Below are 17,154 nucleotides of genomic sequence, written 5' to 3'. Positions count from 1 at the left end.
TAAGCAAGTTAATAACGCGTTGGTCCACCTCTACCCCTTATACAAGCAGTTCGGCCTGGAATCTCACTGACTGGAGCCGAATTGTCTTCAGTGATGAGTCCCGCTTCGAAATGAGCCCCGATGACCATCGAAGACGTGTCTGGAGACACCCTGGACAGCAGTGGAATACCAATCTGAATGTCGCCTTCCAAACGGGCCGACAACCAATAGTGATGGTCTAGGGTGTCATTTTTTTCCATGGCAGGACCTCTTTGGTTGTCAGCTGCGGCACCCTTACAGTACAGCGGTACGTCGACGATATTCTACTCCCCATTTTGTTGCCCTTCATGGAAACCATCCTGGGCTTATATTTTAAAAGGAAAATGCCCACTTGCACACTTCGAGAGTTTCTGCTGCTTGTCTTCGTGTTTGCCAAACCTTACCATGAGCAGCGAGGTCGGCGAATCCCTTCCCAACTGCCGGCCGGAGTGGCCGAGCGGTTCTGTGCGCCACAGTCTGGAACCGCGAGACCGCTACAGTCGCAGGTTCAAATCCTGCCTCGGGTATGGATGTGTGTGATGTTCTTGGCTTAGTTAGGTTTAAGTAGTTCTAAGTTCTAGGGGACTGATGACCTCAGACGTTAAGTCCCATAGTGCTCAGAGCCATTTTGAACCTTCCCAACTGAGAACGTTTGGAGCATTATGGGCAGGGCCTTCAACCAGCTAGGGATTTTGACGATCTATGGCGCTAATTCGACAGAATTTGGCGCGATATCCATCATGAGGACATCCAACAGTTCTGTTAATCAGTGCGAAGTCGAATAACTGCTTGCATAAGGGCAAGAGGTGGACCAACGTATTACTGACTTGCTCAATTTGTGAAGCTTTTTCTCTTGAATAAATCATCCAATTTTTCTGAAATTGTAACTATTTGTTTGCCTGTGCATAAACTTCACAGACAACGATTTCCGTTCCATTCGGATAATTTCTTCGTGGGGCGTCGTTTTCTTTTCTTTTTTTTCCCTTGGAGTGTATATTCAGTAAAGCAAAATACTCTCTTTCAACCAAGACCAACAGTAGGAAGAAAAAAAAAAACTTTTGCATTACTTAAGTCATTGGTCACACTCCCAGATGGGATGCGTTTTACACATGTAACAGCATGTAAATGATTTTTTTCAGGTGTTGATGACTTATTTCAGTCGCACAACCTTCAGACGAGGGAAAGTCAAACCTTGTTTAGCTTTAGACGATACTGTTTGCAAAAGACTGACACAATAAGAAACTATTTCTGCTTTGTTTGGCCGGCCGAAGTGGCCGTGCGGTTAAAGGCGCTGCAGTCTGGAACCGCAAGATCGCTACGGTCGCAGGTTCGAATCCTGCCTCGGGCATGGATGTTTGTGATGTCCTTAGGTTAGTTAGGTTTAACTAGTTCTAAGTTCTAGGGGACTAATGACCTCAGCAGTTGAGTCCCATAGTGCTCAGAGCCATTTGAACCATTTTGCTTTGTTTGACATAAAAACATTGGCATATTTGATATACACTCAAGTGCCTAAACATCAGATTCATTACGACACAGAAAAAAGGGAACAGTTAAAGCATATTTTGGTTAAATACAAAATATCATCTCCTTCTGTTTTATCACCAGCAGCAGGGTTATTCTGAGAATGTAATGGTGTTGTGAAGAGATGGGTTTGCGTAAATAAATGAAAAGAAATAATATATTCTCATATATTTATTTGTTCTACATCGGTACGCACGTGACACCGCGTTCCAAAACGCCGCGCATAAAAACGGGATTTTCCGGGGCTCATACCTCGGATTCTGTTGGTGATTGGAAGATAGGATCAAGTGTTTGGGATATCCCTTAGGCTAGGGATCATTTGAATACCCAGCAGATGGATCATCTTACTGTAACTATCCTACAGTACAGGACCAAAGTTTGAGTATTACACCGGTCGCAGGTTCGAATGCTGCCTCGGGCATGGATGTGTGTGATGTCCTTAGGTTAGTTAGGTTGAAGTAGTTCTAAGTACTAGGGGACTGATGACCTCAGATGTTAAGTCCCATAGTGCTCAGAGCCATTTGAACCATTTGTGAATACTACACACTTCCTCCAGGTTAGGCAAATGGAGCAAATCCGTTGATACTTTTTGCATTATATGCGGTCAATGGTGCGCCTTAAGGGGCTTATGGAGAAACTATTTAATCGATGAGTGGTTCCTGTGAAAACCCGAAAAACATGATTTTTTGGCACCTGAACCGAGCCGTGGATTCCAAGACGGCTACGCACAGCACATGGTTGTAATTTTTACAATACATTCCTAAGATCCCGATCTCGGACTGTCTTCAAAATTTTCTTGATATCTTTATCAATTTCTCCGAGATACAGAGGTTCAAATTTACCCTACTTGTACACGTACAAAGGGCGTTCAAAAGTTCAAAGGGCGTTCATATCTAATTGTTTTATTTTTTTGCAGGAGGAGAACGAATTTTTTTGTGAACATACTTGGAACATTTGGCTATATGTTGGTGTATAATAGTATTTTCTTTTATTTACAGGTGAGCCATAATGGACCGTGAAGTAGATGTCAGGTTGCGACAATGGTCGGTGATAGAGTTCCTCTTCAAGACCGGTGACAACTTTGCCACATCGATTCACAGGAAGTTGCTCCCTTTTTATGGGGAGGACACAGTGGATCGTAACAGTGTCCAGCGGTGGTTTGTAGAGGCTTAAAGAAGGTGATTTCTCTCTACTGGACAATCCACGGTGCGATAGACCATCGACAGCAGTGAGTGATATGGATAAGGAGACCTTTGATCAAATCATCCAAAATGACAGATGTGTGACGACACGACAGCTTGCTGAAATGACTCGTTTGTCATTGGGTAGTGTGGTATCACTGGCACAGTCACTAGGGCACAGAAAAATCTGTGCACGTTGGGTGCCTAGATTACTAACAAGAGAAATGAACACGATGAGGAAGAATGTGTGCGAGGGTCTCATAAAGACCTTTACTGAAGAGTGGAAACAGTGTTTTGACGGCGTCATTTCCCAGGTTGAAACATGGTTGTTTTTGTCCGAACCTGAGAGCAAAACCCAATCCATGGAGTGGCGTCATCCGGGTTCCCCTCGGAAGAAGAAACCAAGACCTTCACGAACAGCAGGCCGCAATGTGATGGCCTCCTTCTTCTGGGATCAGTGTGGTGTCATTTTCATTGGATTTGTTGGAATCTGACTCTACAATTAACCGGGACCGTAACTGTTTGTCGTTGGACAAGCTGCGATGTGCCATCAAGACCCACAGACCACAGCTTCAGGGTCAACTCATCAGAGTACATGACAATGCAAACCCCATACAACCCTTATGACGCAGGAGATAATCAGGAAAATGGGTTGGAAAATTGTTCCTCATCCTCCCTACAGTCCGGACTTGGCCCCATCTGATTTTTACCTCTTTGGTCGTCTGAAGGCCCACCTACGGGGTAAAACATTTGATAATGAGAAAGACCTTATTTGCTGTGTCAAGCGATGGTGTAAAAGTCAATCCCCAGAATTTTACCAAAGTGCATTTACATCACGGAAATAACGTTGGGCCAATTGAGTCACAGCTGATGGAGGCTACATTGAGTAGGCTCAATGTACAGCTAAATGTTCCAAGTATGTTCACAAAAAATTTCATTCTCCTCCTACAAAAAATAAAAAAAAATTAGAGACAACTATGCAAAAATTTTTGAACGCCCTTTGTAAAATACGTACGTAATATCCGGTGTGGGGTGGAAACGTAGTTTATAAAATGACGTGGTGCAGAGAAATATGTTACAAAATGTCTCCGTTTTCCTCAGAAGGGCTTGGGAAACCCGTGTTGTCGTACTGAAGCACGTGTAAAATCCGATCTGAGATGTAAAATTAGTCTTGCATTATTTCAATTTCATAAAAGTACACTATCAAAATGTTACTGACCCATAAAGTTATTTTCATGTGAGTGACATGCCCTTTTGTAGCGGAGAGGAGAAGGGAACCAGCGGAAAAGTGCTCCTTTCGGAGTTCAAAAAAGGCTAATGTGGGCCTGTTTTAAAAGACTATAACTGAGAAGTAGGGTCCCATCTGCCTCATTGTACTTTCCTCAGCACCTTTAAAAATTTTTCAGAAACCTTGGCATGCGAAAATATTCGAGCTTTTTTATGCTGAGAGAGAATGGGTCATTGCCAGTGGAAAAAGAGATGGAAAAATAATAAATACCGGAAGATAGTAGCCGGTGGTTATGGTATAGATAGAGCGAAGGAGACAGTGGCAGTGTGAGAGGAAGAGAGGGACACAATAACGGTGGAACGTAGTTGACACTAACAAAACAATGGTAGGAAAAGTGTGAAGGACACAGTGCCAGCGCGAGAGGAATCAAGAGAAGGAGAAAGCGGAAGTGGGTGACAGCTGGTGATAATGTGAGACAGAGCCTATGACATTGAAAAATGAGGAAGAGAGGGGTAGTGACAGTGAGTGGAGACAGCAGCAGTGGGAATGAATGAATGAGATAGCAGCAGTAAGAGAGAGCAAGAGGGAGGCAGTGACAGTGAGAGAAAACAGTAGTAGTAGGGCAGAACGAATGAGCGTGTGGCTGTGAGACAGGAAACAGTGACAGAGAGACACAAAGAGATAATGCCAGTGATGTGGGCTGAATGAGGGAGAAAGAATCAGCAACTGGGAGTGGCTGGGTATGAGCGTCTTACAGCGATGGACTGTCCGCCCCGGTAGCTGAGTGGATAGCCGACACGGTAGCTCAGCGTGTTTGGTCAGAGGGTTAGCTGCGCTCTGTAATAAAAAGAAACAGAGTTAATAGATCAACAACGAACTTAAAAGAATGTCTTATGACGTCCGCCCCGGTCAGATGCAACGAACGAAAACGAAAAAAATGAAATTAAAAAAAAAAAAAGTGGTCAGCGTGACAGACTGTCGATCCTAAGGGCCCGGGTTTGATTCCCGGCTGGGTCGGAGATTTTCTCCGCTCAGGGATTGGGTGTTGTGTTGTCCTAATCATCATCATTTCATCCCCATCGACGCGCAAATGGCCGAAGTGGCGTCAAATAGAAAGACTTGCACCAGGCGAGCGGTCTACCCGACGGGAGGCCCTCGTCACACGCCATTACATTCCTATAGCGATGGACTAGGGGATGTAAGCAAGCTACAGTTAGTAGATCTTGCGCGAGTGAAATGCGTGTTTCATGTTAAAAAGAACACAAATATGTTCGCATCCCAAAATTTTTGGGAAAATTTTTAAAGGTGCTCAGGAAGGTAGAACGACGCAGCTGGTAGCCTACTTTTTAGACAGTCTTTTAAGACAGGAACTTTTTTTAGACAGTCTTTTAAGACGGGAGCGTATTAGCCTTTTTTGTGTTCTGATAGGAGCATTTTACCGCTGGTAAACCAATAACTAGGGTCGTCAGTACTGACGGAAACGTTGAAGACGTCAAAAACAGGAAATGTGCAAGGCAGGAGTGCTCGTTATTATCACTGATATGTTGCCGACTACAAATCCACGGCTCTGAAGTAGGTTATAGGTTTTTTATGTTACTCACAAACATATTTAGTCAACATTTCTAGTACTCAAGTTATGATGTGTAATTAGTGTGTCACATCTGCATACTTCTTGAGTTGACTCATTTGAGAAAGATCTGTCCTCTAAACTTCATCTTGTATGTAATAATACCCATGACTGGCTGTCGAAGATGGAGCCCTGCTCGTTACTGCAGTTTGCAGAGATGCATTTAATGTGTGGCATAGGTACTGCTGGAGATTTAGTCATACTCCAGCTTGCAAAGTCTCCTGGACGCACCGATAATTTATTGAATTATTTATTTCGTGCCTTTTAGTGTGTGTCTGCGCAGTTACGCCGTATAAGATTCGCGGAGAGCAGCGCGGTCGCATTTTTCTCAGTCGTACGGCGTGTAAGAATATCGATGACGCCTGGGCATACGAGATAGTGTGCTGTGGTGACTCATCTGATGTGAACACGGAGAGAGCGCAAAGTCGGTGGAGCAGGGGGCGGGCAAACGTTAATGAGAATTATCTGTTGCAGCACAACTGAAAACTGACTAAGCACAAGGGAAGCCTGAGATTATGTAATGTATTTTGTAAAATAAGCAATGTACAGTTTTTGCAACAACTGAAAAACGAAGTGTTTAGTCAAAGAGTCCGATAGTGACCGAACACGTAGGAACATTCACATCTGCAGCTGCCATTGAAGATGCAGTCAGTCAGCTCGTGGATATGGGTTCAATAACAACTCCGTTATTTTGTGTGTTAGTAAAGTGTAAAAATGATCCATAGCTGTGAACTTAAATATAGAAACACGCGCAAACGTTGTTTTAATGATAATATAGAGAATCATGTAATGACATTCTTGAAAGCCCGTAACTAAATATACAATAAATACACTATCTGTCCATTTTTTCGGCAATTTGTTGAGCGGATTGGGCAGTTTTGCGACATGGGGAATGAAACGGGCGTAATAGCTAACTTTTCCCGTAAATGACTGCAGTTATTTGAGATTCTGGGAGCTGGGCATGTTTTCTGTCGCTCAGACGTGCTGCCTGGTACGATAGATGCCCTGCTTGCTGATTATGAAGCCAAGATACTCAGCAGACTGGTGGAAAATTTTACATTTATGGAGGTTACATTAGAGGCCAGCCTTGGTTAATCGAGAAAACTATGGTTGCATGTTCTGATGGTGTTCATCGGTTGATGCGCCTGTTACCATGATGTCACCTAAACAGTTGCTGCACGGATTATTCTGTATCAGCTGCTCCAAGTAACGCTGGAAGAATGCTGGGGCCTGCAAATACTAAAGAGCAGTCTGTTACACGTTTAAAGGCCAAAGGGTGTGTTGAGCACCAACAGATCCCGAGAGTCTGGATGTAGAGGCAACTGACAAGTCAACCTTAGTATCAGGCTGGCGTATAAGCTCATACCGTTTTTGGCTTGCATGTTGGTATTACAGTTGCAATGGGTTTGTTTATCGATTGTCATTTCTTATTTGTCGTTCACTGTTGCCATTTCAGTTTACATACTGTTATTTTGTCATTTGGAGATAATGAGTGAGGCTGTGGACGCTAGGAAATCGAGTGCCAAGTGGAGAAATCAGAAAATTTCCGACGTATTCTTCTATTTGAGTGCAATAGAGGGGTGAAAGTAACGGAGGCAGCCAGAAACATTTGCGCTGTGGATAATGCCACTCGACAGAGCACGCCAAGAAAATGGTTTTCTCGTTTTAAGGAGCATTGTTTTGACTTTAGTGACTCTCCACGTTCAGAAGTTCGATGGAGATCCTTTAAACGCAATAATCCACGACGATCCACGTCATTGTACTTGAGAATTGGCATATATGATGAACTGTGACCATTCCACCATCGTGTGACATTTGCATGCAATGGAGAAGGTTCCAAAATTGAGTGTGTAGGTACCGCTTGCTCTAAGCCAAAATCACAAACATCAGCGGCTGGCCATAAGCATCTCTGCTTGCTCGTCATCAATTGGCTCGTGAACAACACCGACTCATTCTATTCTGCATCGTTCCTGGTGACGAGAAATGGTGTCTTTATGCTAACATAAAGAAAAGAAAGTAATGGTTGATTCAAACAAAGCAGCAACTCCCCGTATAGAGACCTGCGCGCACCCACAAAAAGTAACATTATGCATCTGGCGTTCTAGGAATTGCTTCCCCGAGGTATTATCATGACTCCGAACACTTATTGTCAACAACAGAGACATCTTACAGACATGGTCCAAGAACAACGACCAGGAAGACTGTGTAAAGTGATGCTACTCCACGATAATGCCCTCACGCATTCCGCTAGACTGACAAAGAACAGTATACCTTCCCCGCTGTCTATCCAACAACCTTCAAGGAACTTCCTTTCCAGATTAAAGTGCGCTTGAACATGGTTAGACGAGTTCTTCGCCTCGAAACCACCTGATTTCTACAGTCGCGTAATCGAAAAGTTACCCCAGTGCTGGCACACCGTTGTAAATAGTGAAGGAGAATATATTATTGATGACTAAAGTTTTTGTTATTTGTATCTGTTGTGTTTATTAAACTTGTGGAAAAATGCTTCTAACTTATGCACCAACTTAATATAACAGACACCGTTTTGTAACTTAAGAAGCAGGTCTTCCTGGTGTGGAATTGGAGAAGTATCGACGATGACCTAGGAGTTAAGGGCCTTATAATCACCACATAATCGGAGAGAGCAGTCCGGTTTTGTCGCTATTACAAGGGGTGAAGCATATTGGCTCGATGAGACAAGGGTAATCTCGTCCAGGGTGTCCAATCTGTCCTATTCTGCCTTAACCGTTCCCCTTAGGATGTGCTGGACCGGGCGCGCTCGCGACTAACAAGGAACGGACTCTGGTTTTAAATGAATTTTTACTGCTAAATCCGGAGCCCGTTCTAACCCACGGATAAACAGATCTGAATATGAGGCAGATAAGTCTTCAATGCCTTGAAATGGAATAGCCGTGGATACCAAACACACATTCTGATAAACGGAAAACCCAAACCCTTTGAAAGCATCTAGCCAAATATATTTTCCACATTACCAGAAGTAACAACCAAAACTGAAAGTTTCCTTGAAACCTTCTTATAAGAGACTTCTGTAACAAAAACACCTTTTGTGTGTATTTAATGGCCATTATATGCCATTACTATCCTACGAAAAGGTTGTAGAGGAGGAGAACCCAACGCAGAGTACCTAATACTACGCCAAAGAGACTGGTATTACCGGAACTTCAAGCGCTGATAGAAAGCACCGAAGCTGAAATCGTTATAGGTACAGAAAGCTGGCTGAAGCCAGAGATAAATTCTGCCGAAATTTTTACAAAGGTACAGACGGTGTTTAGAAAGGATAGATTGCATGCAACCGGTGGTGGAGTGTTCGTCGCTGTTAGTAGTAGTTTATCCTGTAGTGAAGTAGAAGTGGATAGTTCCTGTGAATTATTATGGGTGGAGGTTACACTAAACAACCGAACTAGGTTAATAATTGGCTCCTTTTACCGACCTCCCGACTCAGCAGCATTAGTGGCAGAACAACTGAGAGAAAATTTCGAATACATTTCACATAAATTTTCTCAGCATGTTATAGTCTTAGGTGGAGGTTTCAATTTACCAGATATAGACTGGGACACTCAGATGTTTAGGACGGGTGGTAGGGACAGAGCATCGAGTGACATTATACTGAGTGCACTATCCGAAAATTACCTCGAGCAATTAAACAGAGAACCGACTCGTGGAGATAACATCTTGGACCTACTGATAACAAACAGACCCGAACTTTTCGACTCTGTATGTACAGAACAGGGAATCAGTGATCATAAGGCCGTTGCAGCATTCCTGAATATGGAAGTTAATAGGAATATAAAAAAAGGGAGGAAGGTTTATCTGTTTAGCAAGAGTAATAGAAGGCAGATTTCAGACTACCTAACAGATCAAAACGAAAATTTCTGTTCCGACACTGACAATGTTGAGTGTTTATGGAAAAAGTTCAAGGCAATCGTAAAATGCGTTTTAGACAGGTACGTGCCGAGTAAAACTGTGAGGGACGGGAAAAACCCACCGTGGTACAACAACAAAGTTAGGATACTACTGCGAAAGCAAAGAGAGCTCCACTCCAAGTTTAAACGCAGCCAAAACCTCTCAGACAAACAGAAGCTAAACGATGTCAAAGTTAGCGTAAGGAGGGCTATGCGTGAAGCGTTCATTGAATTCGAAAGTGAAATTCTATGTACCGACTTGACAGAAAATCCTAGGAAGTTCTGGTCTTACGTTAAATCAGTAAGTGGCTCGAAACAGCATATCCAGATACTACGGGATGATGATGGCATTGAAACAGAGGATGACACGCGTAAAGCTGAAATACTAAACACCTTTTTCCAAAGCTGTTTCACAGAGGAAGACCGCACTGCAGTTCCTTCTCTAAATCCTCGCACAAACGAAAAAATGTCTGACATCGAAATAAGTGTCCAAGGAATAGAAAAGCAACTGGAATCACTCAATAGAGGAAAGTCCACTGGACCTGACGGGATACCAATTCGATTCTACACAGAGTACGCGAAAGAACTTGCCCCCCTTCTAACAGCCGTGTACCGCAAGTCTCTAGAGGAACAGAGGGTTCCAAATGATTGGAAAAGAGCACAGATAGTCCCAGTCTTCAAGAAGGGTCGTCGAGCAGATGCGCAAAACTATAGACCTGTATCTCTTACGTCGATTTCTTGTAGAATTTTAGAACATGTTTTTTGCTCGCGTATCATGTCATTTCTGGAAACCCAGAATCTACTATGTAGGAATCAACATGGATTCCGGAAACAGCGATCGTGTGAGACCCAACTCGCCTTATTTGTTCATGAGACCCAGAAAATATTAGATACAGGCTCCCAGGTAGATGCTATTTTTCTTGACTTCCGGAAGGCGTTCGATACAGTTCCGCACTGTCGCCTGATAAACAAAGTAAGAGCCTACGGAATATCAGACCAGCTGTGTGGCTGGATTGAAGAGTTTTTAGCAAACAGAACACAGCATGTTGTTGTCAATGGAGAGACGTCTACAGACGTTAAAGTAACCTCTGGCGTGCCGCAGGGGAGTGTTATGGGACCATTGCTTTTCACAATATATATAAATGACTTAGTAGATAGTGTCGGAAGTTCCATGCGGCTTTTCGCGGATGATGCTGTAGTATACAGAGAAGTTGCAGCATTAGAAAATTGTAGCGAAATGCAGGAAGATCTGCAGCGGATAGGCACTTGGTGCAGGGAGTGGCAACTGACCCTTAACATAGACAAATGTAATGTATTGCGAATACATAGAAAGAAGGATCCTTTATTGTATGATTATATGATAGCGGAACAAACACTGGTAGCAGTTACTTCTGTAAAATATCTGGGAGTATGCGTGCGGAACGATTTGAAGTGGAATGATCATATAAAATTAATTGTTGGTAAGGCGGGTACCAGGTTGAGATTCATTGGGAGAGTGCTTAGAAAATGTAGTCCATCAACAAAGGAGGTGGCTTACAAAACACTCGTTCGACCTATACTTGAGTATTGCTCATCAGTGTGGGATCCGTACCAGATCGGTCTGACGGAGGAGATAGAGAAGATCCAAAGAAGAGCGGCGCGTTTCGTCACAGGGTTATTTGATAACCGTGATAGCGTTACGGAGATGTTTAATAAACTCAAGTGGCAGACTCTGCAAGAGAGGCGCTCTGCATCGCGGTGTAGCTTGCTCGCCAGGTTTCGTGAGGGTGCGTTTCTGGATGAGGTATCGAATATATTGCTTCCCCCTACTTATACCTCCCGAGGAGATCACGAATGTAAAATTAGAGAGATTAGAGCGCGCACGGAGGCTTTCAGACAGTCGTTCTTCCCGCGAACCATACGCGACTGGAACAGGAAAGGGAGGTAATGACAGTGGCACGTAAAGTGCCCTCCGCCACACACCGTTGGGTGGCTTGCGGAGTATCAATGTAGATGTAGATGTAGATGTAGATGTAGAATATTATTATGTAGTATTCTGCCTAGTGTCAGGTCTGTGCCTTCGTACGCAGAATTTCTGACGCCAATGTTCCCTGTCTTCAGCTTCTTCCTTCAGTGTGCTGTATCCCTTTCCATCTTTCATGTCATCCAAAAGTTGAATTCTTCTTCTTCCTCGTCCTAGCGTTCCTTTAATTTTCCCTTCAATGACTTCGTGTATGAGCACTCCGTGTCTTAAGTATGTGTCAGATCCAGTTGGCCTTCCTCTGAAGAGCTGTATTCAGAATGTCTCTCTTCTCTCCTACTCTTCTCAGTACATCGTTATTTGTCACCCGATCGGTCCACCTGATCTTCTCCATTCTCCTCCAGCACCACATTTCAAAACTCAGCACCACATTTCAAAACTTTCAAGTTTTTTTTTCTTTTTTTTGCTTTTTTTTGCTTTTTTTTCTCATGGTGCACGTCTCTGCTCAGTACAGTGAAATGCTCCAGAGGTAGCACTTCACTAGTTTCTTCCTTTTAGCAAGCACTATCAGGTCATCTGCATACTTGATGGTATTGATGAGGCGTTCTCCTATACTGAAGTTTCCGCACCCTTTCAAATCTTCTCTCGCCAGCCATTTCCCATACAGGTTGAAGAGACTCGGCGAAAGACAATAGCATTGTCTGACGTCTCTTCCTATTTCCACGCTGCTTGTTTCTCCATAGTTCAGCTGGACCTTTACTCTTTGTCCCAGGTATAAGTTGAGAATTAGTCTCTGGTCACTCTAGTTTATTCCTATCTCCTTAAGGATGTTCATCAATTTTATCCAGTTGACTCTGTCAAAGGCCCTCTGCTAATCTATAAAACAAACTCAAACATCTTCGTTAACAGCCAAAACTCTCTCCGACAATATCCTCACCATGCCGATGGCGTCTCTGCTTCCTTTTCCCTTCCTAAACCCAAACTAGTCCCCTTCTATTACTTCTCAAATTTTGTGTTACAGCATGTTACAGTATTCTTGCAATAATCTTCGCTACGTGTGAGACTAAACTGATTGTTCTGAAATCACTACATTTCTTGGCTTGCTGGTATAGTCATGCGTATTCAAATACAGATATATGTAAACAGGCAGAAGACGGCGCAGCGGTCGCCGACGCCTATATAAGACAACAAACGTCTGACGCAGTTCTTAGCTCAGTTACTGCTACTACAATGGCACGTTATTAAGATTTAAGTGAGTTTGAACATGGTGTTATAGTCGGCGCACGAGCGATGGGGCACAGCATCTCCGAGGTAGCGATGAAATGGGGATTTTCCCATACGACCATTGTATCAAGCGGATGGACGTATATGGGTATGGAGACCACCTCATGAATCCATGGACCCTGCATGTTAGCAGGGGAATGTTCAAGCTGATGAAGACTCTGTAATGGTGTGGGGTGTGTGCAGTTGGAGTGGTATGGGACCCCTGATACGTCTAGATACGACCTCACAGGTGACACGTACGTAAGCATCCTGTATGATCACCTGCATCTATTTATGTCCATTTGGCATTCCGATGGACTTGGGCAATTCCAGCAGGACATTGCGATACCCCACACGCCCAGATTTGCTACAGAGTAGCACTAGGAACACTCCTCTGAGTTTAAAAACTTCCTCTGGCCACCAAACTCCCCAGACATGAACAATGTTGATCATATCTGAGATGCTTGCAACGTGCTATTCAGAAGAGATCTCCACCCGCTCTTACTCTTACGGATTTATGGACAGCCCTGCAGAATTCAAAATGTCACTTCCCTCCAGCACTACTTCCGACATTAATCGACTCCATGCCACGTCGTGATGCGGCACTTCTGCGTGCTCGCGGGGGCCCTACAAGCATGTCATGTTCACCGGAGCGGCTGACATGAGCATTTTATTTCCTGTTGTGCTTACGGGAAGTGTTCGCCGTCGCACCAATGGTGACGGTGGACACTGTGGACTGAGCCTCCCACTGGCTTTCGGTTTCCTCTGAGAATTCGAAAGCCTGCGCAATTTTCAGGAATTCGTCTAAGGACATACCCGAATGCTAAAGCCTGTGAGAGTAACACAATGGCAACTAAGACCCTGAAGGTCAGTGACTAAGTCTTCATAGGTTCCCGGCAGTCGATTTCAACGCCAGTAAAATTTGAACCTAGCAAATACCACACAAGATTGACACCCACAAATATCACACAAGATTGACACCCACAAATATCTGAAAACAAGTTACAAAGTTCAGCTAAAGACAAACGATCATGATTTTTCGTAGGGAGCAACTTAAGTGGCAAATCCAACACACTATGTGAATACCACGAAAGAAAAAACGACTGTTCCCGATCTGAATTGGTTACCTTGTAGGCAGTTAAGTGATGGTTGAAGTGTGGTAAATACGTTTCCCAATCGTTAATGCCATCCAGAAACAAAGGAAATAACGGAACTCCCGAAGTCGTTGCCTCATTCCTGATAACTGCTGCAGTATAGACATTTGCTGTTGCTGTTGTTTTAGTAGGTGCCTATCGAGCTGCTGTTGATTCCCTTGCTGGAAAAGACACTACTTCATTAACTGTGGGTCCATTTTGCCTGATGTATTGGTGCACTGCGAGTTCAGAATTACTCATCGTCACTGTTGAAATCTGTAGTTATGAGCACAATTTACTGGGCTAAATACACTGACGCAGTAGAGGCATACAGTTAAGACAATAACTTGTAAGTTCAGAGAGACACGGATATGAGATAACCGCCCAATATTAAAGTGCAAGCATAGTCCAGAATCAGAGAAAATGTCAACAGATAGCGAACTGTGAAGAGAAAATTCCATCAAGTGAGCTCACGAAGGAATGCATTCCCTACGTGGCAGGGGCATTGTTAAAGTCAGCAGTCACGGGGTCCTGCCAGGTGACACGACATGTTATCCAGCGGCATGGTCTCTTTCCTCTCTTTCCAGAGCAATGCTTGTGGAGATAGCTTCTAGATCACGGCGCAAGTGGTGGTGAGGACTACTGGTAGGGATCGATCTCCAATAGCTGTGATAGTTCCATATCACTGTTGGAGTCTGTTACTACAACAACTTGAGGCTTTGTTCAGTCCTGGTGGACCATTACCACTGACACCCACGACACTGCATAAAATTCTGATAGGGATAATCCTCCTGTCTATAAGAAACCATACGCAATACCTCAGCACTTGCAACTGATAGTGGAGCAATCCATCAGTCAGCAGACCTTGGGGATACTACCAGTACCGATGATGCCATTTGGGCTTAAGGATGCACTAGCCACATTTCAGAGGGTATTAGATTGAGTTCTAAGAGGGCAAAAACTATATCAGTCTATGAAATTACAATGAAATCCAGACCTTTAGCTGCTGACAGGCGTTGATAAATACCAGCGGGGACAGTTGAAAGATGTGTGCCCCGACCGGAACTCGAACCCAGGATCTCCTGCTTACATGTCCGAAAGAACATATACCATCTTCATATATCAGTCTGTGGTGATTTTAGATGATATTATTGTATTTTCAAAAGATTTGGAGAAACACATATAACAAATGGAAGAGTTACTTAAGAGGTTGCATTCAACTCACTTAACGTTAAGGATTGAATAATGTCACTTTGCATCAGCAGAAGTGAACTAATTAGACCATGTAATTAGCGGAGATGGCATGAAAACTAACCCAAGATTGATATGTGCTGTCTGTAATTTCTTACGACCAGAAACAATGAAAAAACTTCAGTCATTTTTAGACCTATGTTATTTTTATAGAAAATTTGTCAAATGGTTTGCTGAAATTGCTAGACCATTACACATTATTTTGTTAAAAAAAGGGTGAAAATTCCAGTTGACAACTGACTGAATTGAAAGATGGACTAAAAAATAAAGACTGGGCTCATATGAGTGCTTGGCAGAAGTCTTGAAGAATAGCTGATGGTGTAGATTGCTGACTCGGACTAACGTGTAGGATAGCGAAGTTCAATCAATGCTCTGTGGTATCAGCAACTCTGAGAGACGAAGTGTTGAAAGAAGTGCATGATGCTATGTCAGTGGGTGACAGAGGATGAAGAACGATTGATCACAGAATAACTGAACAATACTGGCAGAGAACAAGTAGATAAGACGTTGACCAGTATTCAGGGTGAGTCACCTAGTGTTACCACTGGAAACACCTCACAAACCACAATAAACACTGAATAATCAATTCCACAGACCGAAGTGGGTATCATCTGGAGTGCCCCAGGGAAGTGTGGTAGGTCCGCTGTAGTTTTCTATCTACATAAATGATCTTTTGGATAGGGTGGATAGCAATGTGCGGCTGTTTGCTGATGATGCTGTGGTGCATAGGAAGGTGTCGTCGTTGAGTGACTGTAGGAGGATACAAGATGACCTGGACAGGATTTGTGATTGGTGTAAAGAATGGCAGCTAACTCTAAATATAGATAAATGTAAATTAATACAGATGAATAGGAAAAACAATCCCGTAATGTTTGAATACTCCATTAGTAGTGTAGCGCTTGACACAGTCACGTCGATTAAATATTTGGGCGTAACATTGAAGAGCGATATGAAGTGGCACCAGCATGTTATGGCAGTTGTGGGGAAGGTGGACAGTCGTCTTCGGTTCATTGGTAGAATTTTGGGAAGATGTGGTTCATCTGTAAAGGAAACCGCTTATAAAACACTAATACGACCTATTCTTGAGTACTGCTCGAGCGTGTTGGATCCCTATCAGGTCGGATTGAGGGAGGACATAGAAGCAATTCAGAGGCGGGCTGCTAGATTTGTTACTGGTGGGTTTGATCATCACGTGAGTGTTACGGAAATGCATCAGGAACTCGGGTGGGAGTCTCTAGAGGAAAGGAGGCGTTCTTTTAGTGAATCGCTACTGAGGAAATTTAGAGAACCAGCATTTGAGGCTGACTGCAGTACAATTTTACTGCCGCCAACTTACATTTCGCGGAAAGACCACAAAGATAAGATAAGAGAGATTAGGGCTCGTACAGAGGCAGTCATTTTTCCCTTGTTCTGTTTGGGAGTGGAACAGGGAGAGAAGATGCTAGTTGTGATACGATGTACCCTCCGCCACGCACCGTATCCTGGATTGCGGAGTATGTATGTAGATGTAGATACTTCCACCAACAGTGCATTGAGTGGCATACACGGTCAAAAGAGGGCAGCACAGTTAAAGAGGTGTCCAAATCCTTTCGACACTCTTGAGAATGTTTTCTTCCATTACGCTTCCTTAATTGAAACCATTTTCTTAATATTATTGGTACTTTGTATGTTGCTATAATCTGGTATGTTTTTTATAGACTGCACGTGGCTTCAAGTTGTTGCTACGAACGTTGTATTTTGTGTACTACTTCTCGTTCCAGTAACTATTGCAATGTGAGTGGCTCCTTTTTAGTAAAGACTTTCGTCAATTTACTGTATTTAAAAAAAGTATTTTATCATGCTAACTGAATCTTCTGTCGGTTCTTGGCAGAACAACATTGTAGTAAATGAAAAGCGGTTGTCTGATTTTGTTCTACAGTAATACTTTTATTATATTAACCGGTTTTCGGCTTACAAGGACGTCTTCAGACATTTACTCAATATTTTACTTATATAAGGAGTTGGTTTGTTTGTGTTGTTGCCCCGGATGATGATTACAGGAATATTTTT

Source organism: Schistocerca americana, chromosome X, assembly GCF_021461395.2.
Source record: "Schistocerca americana isolate TAMUIC-IGC-003095 chromosome X, iqSchAmer2.1, whole genome shotgun sequence".
NCBI classification, from domain to species: domain Eukaryota; kingdom Metazoa; phylum Arthropoda; class Insecta; order Orthoptera; family Acrididae; genus Schistocerca; species Schistocerca americana.
This window is presented reverse-complemented; position numbering follows the sequence as displayed.